This window comes from Rhinopithecus roxellana, chromosome 14, assembly GCF_007565055.1.
Source record: "Rhinopithecus roxellana isolate Shanxi Qingling chromosome 14, ASM756505v1, whole genome shotgun sequence".
NCBI classification, from domain to species: domain Eukaryota; kingdom Metazoa; phylum Chordata; class Mammalia; order Primates; family Cercopithecidae; genus Rhinopithecus; species Rhinopithecus roxellana.
Window position 1 is genome coordinate 126,824,239 of NC_044562.1, and position 17,356 is coordinate 126,841,594.

Below are 17,356 nucleotides of genomic sequence, written 5' to 3' on the forward strand. Positions count from 1 at the left end.
CTATCCAGTCTTAGGTTCATCACATGTCTGGTGCAGCAGCAAGCACCCTTCTATTTGTGCACATTTTAAATAAACATTTAGATTATTTCCTTAGGTGAATACCTAGAGGCCTAATTGCTGAAATAGAAGGTATACAGTAGGCCTTTTTTTTTTTTTTTAATTTTTGACCATAGCTTTACTTGATGGCTGGCTGGCTGAGTTCTGGCAATATCTTAGATTGCCTTTCGGGACACTTAGGATAGGAGCTATGATCTTTCTGGGATGTCATCATATAGCAGTGTGATGTATGATGAAGGATGAAGCCACAAAATACACGTATCTTCTTCCTGATAGGCTTTTAATCTGGTGGCCTTGAGCAGCATTCACTTCTTAGTGACCCATCAGATTTACAAAACGATCTCCTTTTTATTGAAATGAAATTATTGGGTGGTGAAATGCACAGGTCTTAAAGTGCTGAGGACCTTCAGTGGTCATAGAATTCAGAAATCCTTTCTTGTTGCTGTGGTACAAGATCCCATTGTGTTCTCAGTTTTAAAACACAGTTCTCCTGGCCCTAACCCCAGCATGTAGGTTTCAGAGAGTCTATATTGCAGTTGTATTTTAAAGGTAGTATTAGTCCATGAGACTATTTGTGAAAGGGGCCAAAGAGAAAACAGGGCTATCTCAGGAATTGTCAATTTCTACTTAAAAAATAGACCAGTTAAAATTTCCCCAAATTTCCTCTCCCATCTTGCTTGTATTTTACACTTCATTACATTTTTTTCCTAAAATTTTTGTCATAAAAGACTACAGAATGAATTATATTAACATAAACTTGTTACTGTTTTGGAGTGTGTGGGAAGGTTTTGTATTAATTTAAAAAGAAACATGTCTGTGCCTTTTTTCTTTGCACAAGAATTAGGCTTTTTAAATTTTATTATGAAGTTTCTTTTCACACATATGATTTAGCCTCCTAGATTTTAAGAAACATAATGGACAGCTAGTATTCACACAGATGTGCTATTTGAAAGAAATTTGGCTTACTGCTGTTATTCAGTACTGCATTTTTATGTGTAGAAATTGATGTATGCCAAGAAAAAGGCAATTAAGGCTCTTATGCTTATTTTTCAAGGTGTATTAAACTGGTGCGAGTTTTAACTATATGTTTACTTTAAGAATCTTGAAAGGACCCCTTGGGAAATATCACCAACTGAGCCCATTGGGCTAAACGAAGAAGCAGATTCATTTTCATAAATAAATCTGAATTCCATTATTTTTCAAATTTATTTATAGATTGAAGAAGAGGATAAGTATGCTAATAGAGGATAGAGAGAATGGAAAACTTTGACAGGGTTTTCTCCATGCAGTCAACATGAGCCCTGTTCTTTGTGGATATTTCCAAACATAGATATATTAAAATCCGAAAGCTTGTTTATTCAAATATTGAAATGTTTATTATGCAAGGTACTGTCTTGCATAATGTGCAAGAGGCATTTTGGTGGGAAGCAAAGCCACAGAACCCAGCCGATACTCTTTGTCAGTGTCCACCTCCCAAAGTGATCATTTACATCTATAATGCTTAGAACCAGCCTTATGGAAAAAATTGATTTATAAGTGTAAACAAAAATTAAGATGACAGCTAACACGTATTGAGAGCTAACTAGGTAGCAGGCATATTCTATCACTTTTCACCTCTTCTTTATTCTTCATAAAACCACATTATTGTTCCTCTTGTCTCTAGCCAACATATGAGGGTACCAAGTCACTGAGAGGTTAAGCGTCACACCTGAGATCACACAGCTAATAAACAGTATAATGACCCAGGTTCCATCTGGCTCTAGAATCTCTCTTATCCATGACATGGCCTAAACATAGATAGATCTGTGTTTATGTTATTTAATTTGTTAAAGTCTCTTTATCTTATTTGCAAGCTAGATGTGCATGATTAACATATAACATTTCTGTGTGGATTGACTGTGTTATGTGGGAACCTGGCACATAGTGGATAATCAGCAAATAAGAGCTGTCTCAATAAATGATTCAGCTACGATCACCAGGGTATATCGTAGCTAAAAGGCCCTGGTGATGGTAGCTGAATAATTTATTGAGACAAGTCTTAGGTCCAAGTCTTAAGTACAGGGAAGAAACCATAGTAGTTTGAGGGCAGCATGTTAAATTATTAGGTTATTAAACACTGAGTGCTTTCTAATGTTCTGTAGGGATAACATTCAAATTCGAAAGCAAACTGGAAATTTGTGAAGTTGTGTTCAAAAATTCTATGTCATTTCAAAGCACAAATTAGGAGGGATGTGAAATAAAACTAGAGCCAGACTATGCAGGGGGAGGATTATTAATCTCACCTGATTTAAAAGGAAGCATTAATGGAAATAGTGACATGGGATTTCAGCTATCGTGTTCCTGCTGAAAGTTTCAGGCTGCCGAAAGCAGAGCATCTGATAAATTCTTGGCTTGTCCTGGAAGTATTTTCCCCTCTCTGAAAGCAGAGGAAACAGTGAGGGAGTCACCTTAATTGTGACCTTAATTCTTAGCCTCTGGAAGGACCTAATTCGTGGTTTGGAAGGAAGGAAGGCTTAAGGAAGCAAATCAGCATCAAAGGAACCATAGGAAGCAGGGCAGTTTGTAGATATGTACACACTACTTAATCTTTAGGAAATAAGATATCAGAATGTTCATTGAGCAACTATGATGTCGTGGACGGGCTCTGAAAAGAAACATAGTCCACAGAGGGTTGAAGGCTCTACAGATGAAATCTATCTCTATATTCTGAAAAACCCTGATGGATTGTCCAAAGTTTTATTGTGGGTTCTTTATTTGAATGCATTTTCATATTCATATACTTGAATAAAATGGTATTATGTGCCAAGTCTAGGATAGGATGCATTTCTTCCTCTGGACTATGTGATGACTTTTCCCAAAGGCACTGTGCCACAGAGAGCAAGAGCTTGGCTCACTTCAGCACAGCAGTCCCCGTATGGTCCTGTTGGAGGTGCCCAAGCCTGCCTCTTTCTCTCACTGCCACATAGTCACCACAGGCCAGCATGTGACTTTGCACAGAAGGGTTTGAGAGCTAGCCCTCTGCTGAATAGATTACTGCGTGTACTCTTTTGTAACACGGCTCTTTCACCAGTTTTCTTTAATGGCTCGGATTGGTAGTTTCTGCGGATATCCCCAGCTCACAGGCTCCTCCAGGCAGACACTGTAGGCATGCCTCCAACCACTAGCAAGAAACAGCAACTGGCCAGCTCTCAGGGAGCTTGGAAGGCCTGGGAGGACCCACTAATCAACAGTCCTGCAGTTTACAGGAGCCATGGGGGAGTTCAGCAGATGTGTGTAATAGGATCCAGGGAATAATAAATCTTTTTCCTTTTTGTGCTGCAGAATTCTCTGTTACCTCTTTAGGAGGGGAACCAGGGCTCCTTCTCTGCTTATAGAGTTCAGTTAGGAGGGCAAAGGACAGTATGTCCATCTATGTGGGAAATGCTCAGCAAACAGTGCCAGCATTTGCACGTATATACACGCATGCAAACACAACAACAAGCCTTTTGAACTGCAGTAGGAAAAAGGGAAGGTCACAGTGAGACATTTTAACTAAAATATCACATAGGAAGTTCACCAACAAAATCTGATTTTTAAAGGACTTGGAATTTTGCAAGAAGGAAAGACTACTACCTGATACAAGAGAGGCAGAAACTTAAAAGAATAGTATCATAAAATATAAAAGTCAACGATGAACTAAAATTTACCAGAAAGTCAGAATGTCAACCAAATTTACATTTTTTAAGTGAATTGTAGTGCACTGGAATTGATTTCCTAGCTGGATGCTGGCTGAGCTAGAGCATCAGGAAGAGTGTAAAGATTAGACTTTAAGAAATGAAAATAGAAGACGTGTTTTAAAGACCTGCATTACAAGTGCTTTATCAGTTTGTAAGACGTGAGTCTGAAACAGCTAGCAGTTTGTTTCTTGAAAGATCCATGAATCATGTGCAGTTATTTCGGTGAGTGGGTCAGTATTCTCTAGCAACAAATGAGATGTGGGAATCAGGCAGTGAAGTCTGTCTACCGATTGGGTGGTGTCAGTTAGAAGACAATATGGCACAGAATATCAGTATTCCAGCCAGGCTTAAGAGATGTGGTATATCAGTTTGTGGAAAAGGGCTATGTTGTGAGTAACTAACTGGGCCTATAAGTACTGATGCTTATGAGACAGAATTATACTTCTGAGTGACCAGGCAAAAGAAAAGGCCTAGAATGGATGAGTCTTCTTTGGCCATTGTTTGGTACAGTCTCATTTCCAAATCCAATCCAATCCAAGTTTATACATATAAGCTTTAAAGTTTCTAAAACAATAATTAAAATATTCTTAGACCAAGGCGGGCGGATCACGAGGTCAGGAGATCGAGACCATCCTGGCTAACACAGTGAAACCCCGTCTCTACTAAAAATACATGAAATTGGCTGGGCACAGTGGCGGGCTCCTGTAGTCCCAGCTGCTGGGGAGTCTAAGCCAGGAGAATGGCGTGAACCCAGGAGGTGGAGCTTGCAGTGAGCCGAGATCGTACCACTGCACTCCAGCCTGGGCTATAGAGTGAGATTGTCTCAAAAAAAAAAAAAAAAAAAAATAAGTGTGTGTGTGTATATATATATATATATATGTATATATATATACACACACACACACATATATGTATATATACATATATATAAAAGAATATATATATTCTTTTATATTTAAAGAAAAAATGAATTCTTTTATATTTAAAGAACAAAATGCATTGCAGTGTAGCATAGTAGTCAATAGCTAAGATTTGGGAGCAATCTAAGTGTTCATCAACAGATGAATGGGTAAAGAAAATATGGTACATGTGTACAATGGAGTACTATTCAGCTATGAAAAACAATGAGATCCAGTCATTTGCAAAGGTATGGATGGAACTGGAGGTCATTATGTTAAGTGAAATAAGCCAGGCACAGAAAGACAAACATTCCATGTTCTCACTTCTTTGTGGGATCTAAAAATTAAAACAGTTGAAGTCATGAATATAGAGAATAGAAGGATGGTTAGCAGAAGCTGGGAAAGGTAGTTGGGGGCATGCTCGGGGGAGATGGGATGGTTAATGGGTGGGTACAGAAAAATAGGAAGAATGTGTAAAACCTACAATATGGTAGCACAAGAAGGTGACTATAGTCAATAATGATTGTACATTTTTAAATATTAGATAACCGGAAGAATATAATTGGATTGTTTGTAACACAAAGGATAAGTGCTTGAGGGGATGGGTACCCCATTCTCCATGATGTGATTATTACACATTGCATGCCTGTATCAAAGCGTGTACCCCATAAATATACACACCTACTATGTACCCACAAAAATTAGAAATGAACAAAATTTAAAATATATGGTTGCTGGTGTCAGAAAAACCTGAGTCTGAATACTGACTCCACGTTTTCACTAGCCGTGCCTCAGGCAAGTTCCTTAACGGCTCTAATTGTAAGCATTGTTGCCTGTAAAATGGGCATAATGACAGCACTTCCATCATAAGTTTACTGTGAATATTAAATAAGATTCTTTATTTTAAGCATTCAACAAGGCCTAGCACGTAGAGTAAGGACTTTTTAAGAGCTTGCTTCTCATATCCCTCTAAGAAGAAAAATCATATGATTTCTCAACCACTTGAAGATTTGGGTAACATCGTGAAAACAGCAGCATTTGCAGCAGCAGGAGCCATAAATGACAAAGCTAGTCACCTCCCGTTTTCTGTCTGTAGTTTCTGTAAAGCGAAGTGCTCCTCACATTGGGAAGGATGGAGTAATTATCCCAACAGATGAATCAATGCCCAAGATTGGTGAGGAGACAGAACACAAGCAGTTAGCCGCTCTGGATGAGTCATCTCCCAGTCAGGAAAATTACATTCCAAGTACTGGATATTATTTCAGAACCATTGTTGATAATCTCTGAGGAAATGGAATATAGAAGATAATATAGTCTTCATTTTGATAAAGGGGAAAATTTGAATACCCTAACATAAGAAACTTGAGATTGCTGCCTGGGAAATTTCTAAAAAGGAGCAAATGAAAAAGAAAGACATGATCGTTGGATATAGCCTGAGCATACTAAAAATAAGACAGATATATATAATTTTTTTTTTTTTTTTGAGATGGAGTCTCACTCTGACACCCAGGCTGGAGTGCAGCGGTGCCATCTCGGTTCGCAGCAACCTCCACCTCCCAGGTTCAAGCAATTCTTCTGCCTCAGCCTCCTGAGTAGCTGGGATCACAGGCGTGCACCACCACACGTGGCTAATTTGTGCATTTTTGTAGAGATGGGGTTTCGCCATGTTGACCATACTGGTCTCGAACTCCTGACCTCAAGTGGTCCTCTCGAATTGGCCTCCCAAAGTGCTGGGATTACAGGCATGAACCACTGCACCTGGCCAGTGTTTTCTTTTTTAATCGATTTTTTGAAAATTGCTCACCATGAGATTGCCATAAGTTGATCACACCACGATTTCAACAAAACATCTGATTACTTAACTTATGACACTGTTCAGTGAGAATGAAGAAATGTGTGTTGGCTGGTCTTTCAGTTGGAAAGATTCATAATTGTAATCAACTGTCCCAATAAAGACTAACTTCGATCTTTCAGAATTATGCCATAGGGCTCCATCTTTTAGAACTACATTACTCAGCATAATTTATCGATAACATGAAGATTATACAGCAGGTTTTTAACATAAATGTAATCCAAACTGAAAAAGGAACATAACTGATTTTGTCAAAGTCAGAATTCCAGATATTCTTTCATTTCTTAATGTCCCAGAACAGCGGACTGTAGTAAACAAGATAAAAATTTAACAGGAATAAATGTCAGCTCCTGCATTTTTGGCTTAAAAATCAATTTATTAAATCAGGAGCCTTAAAAACAATTAGCATTAAAAGAAAAATCATGGGAGAGTAGTTGAAGATAATCTTAGTGTTAATACTGTCAAGAGTATGCTAAAAGCTAAGACAGTCGGAGGACATTCAATAGAAGAATAATATCCTTTCCGAAGAACACAATTAGTCCTGCCACACTCTACCCCATTCAGACCACATCTTAAGGGATTTGGTTCTGGATACTCGCATTTCAAGAGAGAAATTGACTGACCAGAGTGCCTTAGGAAAGAAAGAAAAGAAGAGAAAGAGAAAAGACAACCAAGATGGTGAAGCACCTAAAAACCACGTCGTATGAAAAGATAGAAATCAGGCCACAGCTACTTAATTTGGGGAAAGAAAAATCAAGATGATGTAATTTGGATCTATAAATATTTAAAGAAATGTTCTATGTAACCCCATAGAGATATATTTAATATAGCTCTTAAGAGCAAAAAGGAGTTAATAAGTAAAGGTTACAGAAATGAAAATCTAATCTAAAGAATTTGTAACTGTTAGAAGTGTGTAGGTATAGAAGGAGTTGCTTATTGGGACTAATAAGCTTTTATAGCTTTTATGCACAAAAGCATTGACCAAATAAATCCCTGTTGGGTGTGAGGCTTTAAAAAGAATGATTGCATTAACTGAAATGTTTATCTAAACACCTCTAAAATGTGTCTTCAAGTGGTAAGAGCCTTGATTATGAGGCAGTCATACTGTCTCTTAAGTGCACATACGGGTGATGGCTTCAGGCATGTGACATAGGAAGTATCTTTTCCCACCTACAAAGAGGAAAACGTGGATGGAGTCTCTAAGAGCTAAATTGAGTATCTTAAGATGGGAGTTTATAGCCCTCTGAGCTAAACTAAAGAAGACTCTCTAAATTTTTGAGAAGCAGCAGCCCTGAAGACTTTGCTGCCCCAGTGATCTTAATCTCTGAAATGCCCAAGTTAGAGCCAGGTGTGTCCTCAAGCTATTTTTAATTTACCTTTTAGGTAAAAAATCAAACTGGGTTGGAAAAGTCTATATTCAACCTCAAAAATGGCTAACCTTGGTTAGGTGACCATTGTTACGAGTTGAGGATGGACTAAAAGGTTTTCAGTTTCTAGGTATTTGCATTTCTTTATGTTGTTCTAAGTATTTTCTCACTATTCATAAGTAAAAAGTAATGTTTAGTAATGTAAATAATGTTAGGAGAAGGCTAAGTTTCCTATGTTTCTGCTCTTGCATATTTAAAATATTCTTTTGGAATTTCAACAATGATTTTGATTATGCTACAAAAGTCACAATCCTTGTATGTAGTGTAAATTCAGTAAATTTTCTGCAACACAGTAAATCATTAAAGTAAAACACGTCAAGAAAGAAAATTCTTTTGTACCTTGAATCCCTTGTTCATCATGCAATATTAAAAATTTGGAGAATTGCTGTTTTGCCCCCCAAACTCCTGAGGTCAACGGCCATCAATTTTCTTTTCTTTTTTTTTCTTTTTATTATACTTTAAGTTCTAGGGTACATGTGCATAACGTTCAGGTTTGTTACATATGTATATTTGTGCCATGTTGGTGTGCTGCACCCATCAACTCGTCAGCACCCATCAATACATCCTTTACATCATGTATAACTCCCCAGTGCAATCCCTCCCCCCTCCCCCCTCCCCATGATAGGCCCCAGTGTGTGATGTTCCCCTTCCCAAGTCCAAGTGATCTCATTGTTCAGTTCCCACCTATGAGTGAGAACATGCGGTGTTTGCTTTTCTCTTCTTGTGACAGTTTGCTAAGAATGATGGTTTCCAGCTGCATCCATGTCCCTACAAAGGACGCAAACTCATCCTTTTTTATGGCTGCATAGTATTCCATGGTGTATATGTGCCACATTTTCTTAATCCAGTCTGTCACAGATGGACATTTGGGTTGATTCCAAGTCTTTGCTATTGTGAGTAGTGCTGCAATAAACATACGTGTGCATGTGTCTTTGTAGTAGAATAATTTATAATCATTTGGGTATATACCCAGTAGTGGGATGGCTGGGTCATATGGTACATCTAGTTCTAGATCCTTGAGGAATTGCCATACTGTTTTCCATAATGGTTGAACTAGTTTACAATCCCAGCAACAGTGTAAAAGTGTTCCTATTTCTCCACATCCTCTCCAACAACTGTTGTTTCCTGATTTTTTAATGATTGCCATTCTAACTGGTGTGAGATGGTATCTCATTGTGGTTTTGATTTGCATTTCTCTGATGGTGAGTGATGATGAGCATTTTTTCATGTGTCTGTTGGCTGTATGGATGTCTTCTTTTGAGAAATGTCTGTTCATATCCTTTGCCCACTTTTTGATGGGGTTGTTTGTTTTTTTCTTGTATATTTGTTTGAGTTCTTTGTAGATTCTGGATATTAGCCCTTTGTCAGATGAGTAGATTGCAAAAATTTTCTCCCATTCTGTAGGTTGCCTGTTCACTCTGATGGTAGTTTCTTTTGCTGTGCAGAAGCTCTTTAGTTTAATTAGATCCCATTTGTCAATTTTGGCTTTTGCTGCCATTGCTTTTGGTGTTTTAGACATGAAGTCCTTTCCCATGCCTATGTCCTGAATGGTACTACCTAGATTTTCTTCTAGGGTTTTTATGGTATTAGGTGTAACATTTAAGTCTCTAATCCATCTTGAATTAATCTTCGTATAAGGAGTAAGGAAAGGATCCAGTTTCAGCTTTCTACTTATGGCTAGCCAATTTTCCCAGCACCATTTATTAAATAGGGAATCCTTTCCCCATTTCTTGTTTCTCTCAGGTTTGTCAAAGATCAGATGGCTGTAGATGTGTGGTATTATTTCTGAGGACTCTGTTCTGTTCCATTGGTCTATATCTCTGTTTTGGTACCAGTACCATGTTGTTTTGGTTACTGTAGCCTTGTAGTATAGTTTGAAGTCAGGTAGTGTGACGCCTCCAGCTTTGTCCTTTTGACTTAGGATTGTCTTGGCAATGTGGGCTCTTTTTTGGTTCCATATGAACTTTAAAGCAGTTTTTTCCAATTCTGTGAAGAAACTCATTGGTAGCTTGATGGGGATGGCATTGAATCTATAAATAACCTTGGGCAGTATGGCCATTTTCACAATATTGATTCTTCCTATCCATGAGCATGGTATGTTCTTCCATTTGTTTGTGTCCACTTTGATTTCACTGAGCAGTGGTTTGTAGTTCTCCTTGAAGAGGTCCTTTACATCCCTTGTAAGTTGGATTCCTAGGTATTTTATTCTCTTTGAAGCAATTGTGAATGGAAGTTCATTCATGATTTGGCTCTCTGCTTGTCTGTTACTGGTGTATAAGAATGCTTGTGATTTTTGCACATTAATTTTGTATCCTGAGACTTTGCTGAAGTTGCTTATCAGCTTAAGGAGATTTTGGGCTGAGATGATGGGTTTTTCTAAATATACAATCATGTCATCTGCAAACAGGGACAATTTGACTTCTTCTTTTCCTAACTGAATACCCTTGATTTCTTTCTCTTGCCTGATTGCCCTAGCCAGAACTTCCAACACTATGTTGAATAGGAGTGGTGAGAGAGGGCATCCCTGTCTTGTACCAGTTTTCAAAGGGAATTTTTCCAGTTTTTGCCCATTCAGTATGATATTAGCTGTGGGTTTGTCATAAATAGCTCTTATTATTTTGAGGTACGTTCCATCAATACCGAATTTATTGAGCGTTTTTAGCATGAAGGGCTGTTGAATTTTGTCAAAAGCCTTTTCTGCATCTATTGAGATAATCATGTGGTTCTTGACTTTTGTTCTGTTTATATGCTGGATTATGTTTATTGATTTGTGAATGTTGAACCAGCCTTGCATCCCAGGGATGAAGCCCACTTGATCATGGTGGATAAGCTTTTTGATGTGCTGCTGAATCCGGTTTGCCAGTATTTTATTGAGGATTTTTGCATCGATGTTCATCAGGGATATTGGTCTAAAATTCTCTTTTTTTGTTGTGTCTCTGCCAGGCTTTGGTATCAGGATGATGTTGGCCTCATAAAATGAGTTAGGGAGGATTCCCTCTTTTTCAATTGATTGGAATAGTTTCAGAAGGAATGGTACCAGCTCCTCCTTGTACCTCTGGTAGAATTCAGCTGTGAATCCATCTGGTCCTGGACTTTTTTTGGTGGGTAGGCTATTAATTGTTGCCTCAATTTCAGAGCCTGCTATTGGTCTATTCAGGGATTCAACTTCTTCCTGGTTTAGTCTTGGGAGAGTGTAAGTGTCCAGGAAATTATCCATTTCTTCTAGATTTTCTAGTTTATTTGCATAGAGGTGTTTATAGTATTCTCTGATGGTAGTTTGTATTTCTGTGGGGTCGGTGGTGATATCCCCTTTATCATTTTTTATTGCATCTATTTGATTCTTCTCTGTTTTCTTCTTTATTAGTCTTGCTAGCGGTCTGTCAATTTTGTTGATCTTTTCAAAAAACCAACTCCTGGATTCATTGATTTTTTGGAGGGTTTTTTGTGTCTCTATCTCCTTCAGTTCTGCTCTGATCTTAGTTATTTCTTGCCTTCTGCTAGCTTTTGAATGTGTTTGCTCTTGCCTCTCTAGTTCTTTTAATTGTGATGTTAGAGTGTCAATTTTAGATCTTTCCTGCTTTCTCTTGTGGGCATTTAGTGCTATAAATTTCCCTCTACACACTGCTTTAAATGTGTCCCAGAGATTCTGGTATGTTGTATCTTTGTTCTCATTGGTTTCAAAGAACACCTCTATTTCTGCCTTCATTTCCTTATGTACCCAGTAGTCATTCAGGAGCAGGTTGTTCAGTTTCCATGTAGTTGAGCGGTTTTGATTGTGTTTCTTAGTCCTGAGTTCTAGTTTGATTGCACTGTGGTCTGAGAGACAGTTTGTTATAATTTCTGTTCTTTTACATTTGCTGAGGAGTGCTTTACTTCCAATTATGTGGTCAATTTTGGAATAAGTGCAATGTGGTGCTGAGAAGAATGTATATTCTGTTGATTTGGGGTGGAGAGTTCTATAGATGTCTATTAGGTCCGCTTGGTGCAGAGATGAGTTCAATTCCTGGATATCCTTGTTAACTTTCTGTCTCGTTGATCTGTCTAATGTTGACAGTGGAGTGCTGAAGTCTCCCATTATTATTGTATGGGAGTCTAAGTCTCTTTGTAAGTCTCTAAGGACTTGCTTTATGAATCTGGGTGCTCCTGTATTGGGTGCATATATATTTAGGATAGTTAGCTCTTCCTGTTGAATTGATCCCTTTACCATTATGTAATGGCCTTCTTTGTCTCTTTTGATCTTTGATGGTTTAAAGTCTGTTTTATCAGAGACTAGGATTGCAACCCCTGCTTTTTTTTGTTCTCCATTTGCTTGGTAGATCTTCCTCCATCCCTTTATTTTGAGCCTATGTATGTCTGCATGTGAGATGGGTCTCCTGAATACAGCAGACTGATGGGTCTTGACTCTTTATCCAGTATGCCAGTCTGTGTCTTTTAATTGGAGCATTTAGTCCATTTACATTTAAGGTTAATATTGTTATGTGTGAACTTGATCCTGCCATTATGATATTAACTGGTTATGTTGCTCGTTAGTTGATGCAGTTTCTTCCTAGCCTCGATGGTCTTTACATTTTGGCATGTTTTTGCAATGGCTGGTACCGGTTGTTCCTTTCCATGTTTAGGGCTTCCTTCAGGGTCTCTTGTAAGGCAGGCCTGGTGGTGACAAAATCTCTAAGCATTTGCTTATCTGTAAAGGATTTTATTTCTCCTTCACTGATGAAACTTAGTTTGGCTGGATATGAAATTCTGGGTTGAAAATTCTTTTCTTTAAGAACGTTGAATATTGGCCCCCACTCTCTTCTGGCTTGTAGAGTTTCTGCCGAGAGATCTGCTGTTAGTCTGATGGGCTTCCCTTTGTGGGTAACCCGACCTTTCTCTCTGGCTGCCCTTAAGATTCTTTCCTTCATTTCAACTTTGGTGAATCTGGCAATTATGTGTCTTGGAGTTGCTCTTCTGGAGGAATATCTTTGTGGCGTTCTCTGTATTTCCTGAATTTGAATGTTGGCCTGCCCTACTAGGTTGGGGAAGTTCTCCTGGATGATATCCTGAAGAGTGTTTTCCAAGTTGGTTCCATTTTCCCCCTCACTTTCAGGCACCCCAATCAGACGTAGATTTGGTCTTTTTACATAATCCCATACTTCTTGTAGGCTTTGTTCATTTCTTTTTCTTCTTTTTTCTTTTGGTTTCTCTTCTCACTTCCTTTCATTCATTTGATCCTCAATCGCTGATACTCTTTCTTCCAGTTGATCGAGTCGGTTACTGAAGCTTGTGGATTTGTCACGTATTTCTCGTGTCATGGTTTTCATCTCTGTCATTTCGTTTATGACCTTCTCTGCATTAATTAGTCTAGCTGTCAATTCTTCCACTCTTTTTTCAAGATTTTTAGTTTCTTTGCGCTGGGTACGTAATTCCTCCTTTAGCTCTGAGAAGTTTGATGGACTGAAGCCTTCTTCTCTCATCTCGTCAAAGTCATTCTCTGACCAGCTTCGATCCGTTGCTGGCGATGGGCTTCGCTCCTTTGCAGGGGGAGATGCGCTCTTATTTTTTGAATTTCCAGCTTTTCTGCCCTGCTTTTTCCCCATCTTTGTGGTTTTATCTGTCTCTGGTCTTTGATGATGGTGACGTACTGATGGGGTTTTGGTATAGGTGTCCTTCCTGTTTGATAGTTTTCCTTCTGACAGTCAGGATCCTCAGCTATAGGTCTGTTGGAGATTGCTTGAGGTCCACTCCAGACCCTGTTTGCCTGGGTATCAGCAGCAGAGGTTGCAGAAGATAGAATATTGCTGAACAGCGAGTGTACCTGTCTGATTCTTACTTTGGAAGCTTCCTCTCAGGGGTGTACTCCACCCTGTGAGGTGTGGGGTGTCAGACTGCCCCTAGTGGGGGATGTCTCCAAGTTAGGCTACTCAGGGGTCAGTGACCCACTTGAGCAGGCAGTCTGTCCGTTCTCAGATCTCAACCTCCATGTTGGGAGATTCACTGCTCTCTTCAAAGCTGTCAGACAGTGTCATTCGCGTCTGCTCAGGCCTCTCCTGCTTCCCCTGTTGTTTTTTTAGCTGAGCCCTGCCCCCAGAGGTGGAGTCTATAGAGACAGGCAGGTTTCCTTGAGCTGCTGTGAGCTCCACCCAGTTCGAGCTTCCCAGTGGCTTTGTTTACCTACTTATGCCTCAGCAATGGCGGGCGCCCCTCCCCCAGCCTCGCTGCTGCCTCGGGGTTAGATCGCCGCAGACTGCTGTGTTAACAATGAGGGAGGCTCCATGGGCGTGGGACCCTCCGGGCCAGGTGAGGGATATATTCTTCTGGTGTGCCCGTTTGCTTAAAGCACGGTATTGGGGTGGGAGTTACCTGATTTTCCAGGTGTTCTGTGTCTCAGTTCCCCTGGCTAGGAAAAGGGATTCCCTTCCCCCTTGCGCTTTCTAGGTGAGGCGATGCCTCGCCCTGCTTCAGCTCTCGCTGGTCAGGCTGCAGCAGCTGACCAGCACCGATTGTCCAGCACTCCCTAGTGAGATGACCCCAGTACCTCAGTTGAAAATGCAGAAATCACCGGTCTTCTGTGTCGCTCGCGCTGGGAGTTGGAGACTGGAGCTGTTCCTATTCGGCCATCTTGCTCCGCCCCCCAACGGCCATCAATTTTCATGCCTTCTTTCTCCATCGTCAAATCAATGCTCCTCTGATCTTTCTTCAACCTCAATTGTAATAAAGAGTTTGACTCCATGTTTTATGTTTGCTGGCAGCTTTGAAGCCTCACCACTATCCCTTTCCATTCTGCTCCACATCTGGTCTGGTTGTCAAGAAAGCCCAGGTACTTTCTCCTTTGGCTCAGGTGGGAAGTTCAAACTATGCAAGGTTGGGCTCTCTCAAGCTACTTCAGATCTGCTTGGGGGTCTCCCCTATTCCCCCCAGAAGACCTCATTATGGGACTTATAAGTATTTTCATACCTTCTTCATGTGCATGTGGTATTGTCAGTCTCAATGTCCAAACCAAAATTTTGGCTGGGGTGCAAAGTCCATATCACCTCTCCAAGACGACGACAACTTCAAAAATGCTTCTCTCTTTACACTATAATCTCTCATCTAGAAAATAACCATCTGCTTCTATAATTTTGTTGACACTTTCATTAACAGCTAATTTGTCCCTCATCTAGTTAAATTGGAATTCAGTCCCCCTAGTCAAGTAGTCTGTGGACAAATTCCTGTAAAATTTCAAGTCTGAGAGAATTCTCGCTCTGTTAGCTACTCCAGGAACTATAGTTGGATGAAAAGATACTTAAATCTGGCAAAGAAATCCAAACACCGTCTTAGAAAAATAATGGATCCATAGCCTTTCAGTCAATTCCAAACCAGTTTCTGTTTCAAACTCTTGGAAAATTTGAACTAAAAGTTTAATTTTTAACAGGATAAAGAATATCTTTATTTGGTAGCCAATAGCAATCTCAATAGAAAAATATGCTGGAGCTATTTACTACAGTCAGGAACCATCACACCAGCAATCTGCACACTTAGTTAATTGTTTTTGGGGTTCTGCCGTGTTCTTTCATATGTGAATCAGAAACAAAACTGTGGCTATTGAGAAGAAGGAAAAAAAAATTTGCAAGTGGCATAGTGTACACTACAAACCTGAGAAAATCAACTGGAAGAGCATTAGAATGGATAAAAGAGTGCAGTAAAGTGGTCAGGTATCAGTATACAAAAATCAGTAGTTTTCTGTAAATGAGGAATAGTGGCTCAAAAATTAGCAGGGAAAATTCAGTGTATAAATATAATGAAGATTATAAAATACTATTTTTAAAATGTGCAAAACCAATTTAAAGAAAACTATACCACTCATTGTAAGAAATAAGGCAGAATTTAATAAAGAGACATACCATGTTCCAAGATAGGCAGGCCGAATATCACAAAGTTGATACTTTTCCCCAAAATATAAGATTGGATTAAATCTTGAGAAGAAAAAAAAATCAATAGAATTGGAGGAGAGCTATGGGGAGAATTTTAAATGGTTCGTGTAGAAAAAATAAACAAGCCAAGACATGTTTCAAAAAAAAAGGGGATTCACAAATGCTGGCTCACCGTATCATATATTGAAATGACGTGAACTTACAGTAATTAAATCTGATTTTTAATTACTGTTACTTTAATTTAATATTGCTCATCCCCATGATAATACTGGCTTCCTAAGTAGTTTGTGACTTCCACCAGGTGTGACTGCTACGTGCCCAGTCCTGTGTCATGTATGAGAGGCAGTGCAGAGTAACTGACAGGAGAGGTGGCTTTGGCATCCACTTATGTTGGTGTGAATTCTGATTCTACAGCTTATCAACACCCTCACCCTGGGTCACTTGACACCCTGGTTCTCTACCATTCCGTTTCCCAATCTATAAAATGGGAGTAAAAACAGTACCTGGATCACAGGTTGTAATTCCAGTTTTAGATAAGGTAGATCCATAAAACAGAATAAGTCATTATGCAGTCTTTCTTATAAAATGTAACAGTTTAATAGTTGTAGAGGAGACATTGTATATCAACACAGAAATAAAATGGATTCTGGAAATGTTCTGGGACAATAGTATATCACTATTTGAAAAGAAAGAAGATACTTACATGACAGCGTAACATAAATCCTATGTGGATTAAATAGATAAATGTACCCAAAAAAAGAGAATTGAAACATTATTAAGCCTGAGGAAAACAAAAGTGACTAATTTTGCTCAGGTGGGAAAAGGACTTTCTGATGACAAAATCAATGAAGGAAATCACAAAGGAAAAAGAAGATTGATTTGACTTTATAAACATTTAAAAGCTATGAACGTGAAAATATCAGAAATATCAGAAGCAACATTAAGGGACAAACTGAAAACATCAGAACTAGATTTTTGCTCTCCTCATTATGAAGGTTTAGTATAAACTCGTAACAGGGACATTGTGACAGGAAGCTTGGCAGAGGGTATGAAGAGACAACTCACGGACTAGAAAATACCTTTAGCTAATTAACACAGGGAAAATGTTAGCCTCACATGCAACCAGGGCAATAAAAAGTGAAATAAGAAAAGAGGATGTTTTGTGTACAAAACTGACAACATGTTTAGATGGGACTAATCAGTGCTGGAGAAGGGCAGTGATTCTCACATATGCTCCTGGGGAAGTGAAATTCAGTACAGCCTTTCCAGAAAGCAAAGTAATCCTGTGTACTAGGAGTCTCTGAGAAAGTTCTAGGGCTTTCGCCCAGTAATTTTAATTGCAGGGCTTTATCTTCCAAAATACTCCGTGATGTAAAATTAGATTTATGTTTAAGCACAATCCTTGTAGCATTCTTTTAAATAGCAAAGATGATAAATGGTTAAATAGTGTATAGTATAGTCCCATAATACAGTCTTGTGCATGCGTTAAGTATGTTATCGAATATTTTTAATG

The 17,356-nt window shown here is 39.0% G+C and overlaps 1 protein-coding gene across 1 annotated transcript in view; it reads left to right on the forward strand.

Annotated features, from left to right (window-relative positions):
* Positions 1 to 17,356, forward strand: part of NCKAP5 (NCK associated protein 5) — a 944,753-nt gene that overhangs the window by 693,439 nt on the left and 233,958 nt on the right. The window lies entirely within an intron of this gene.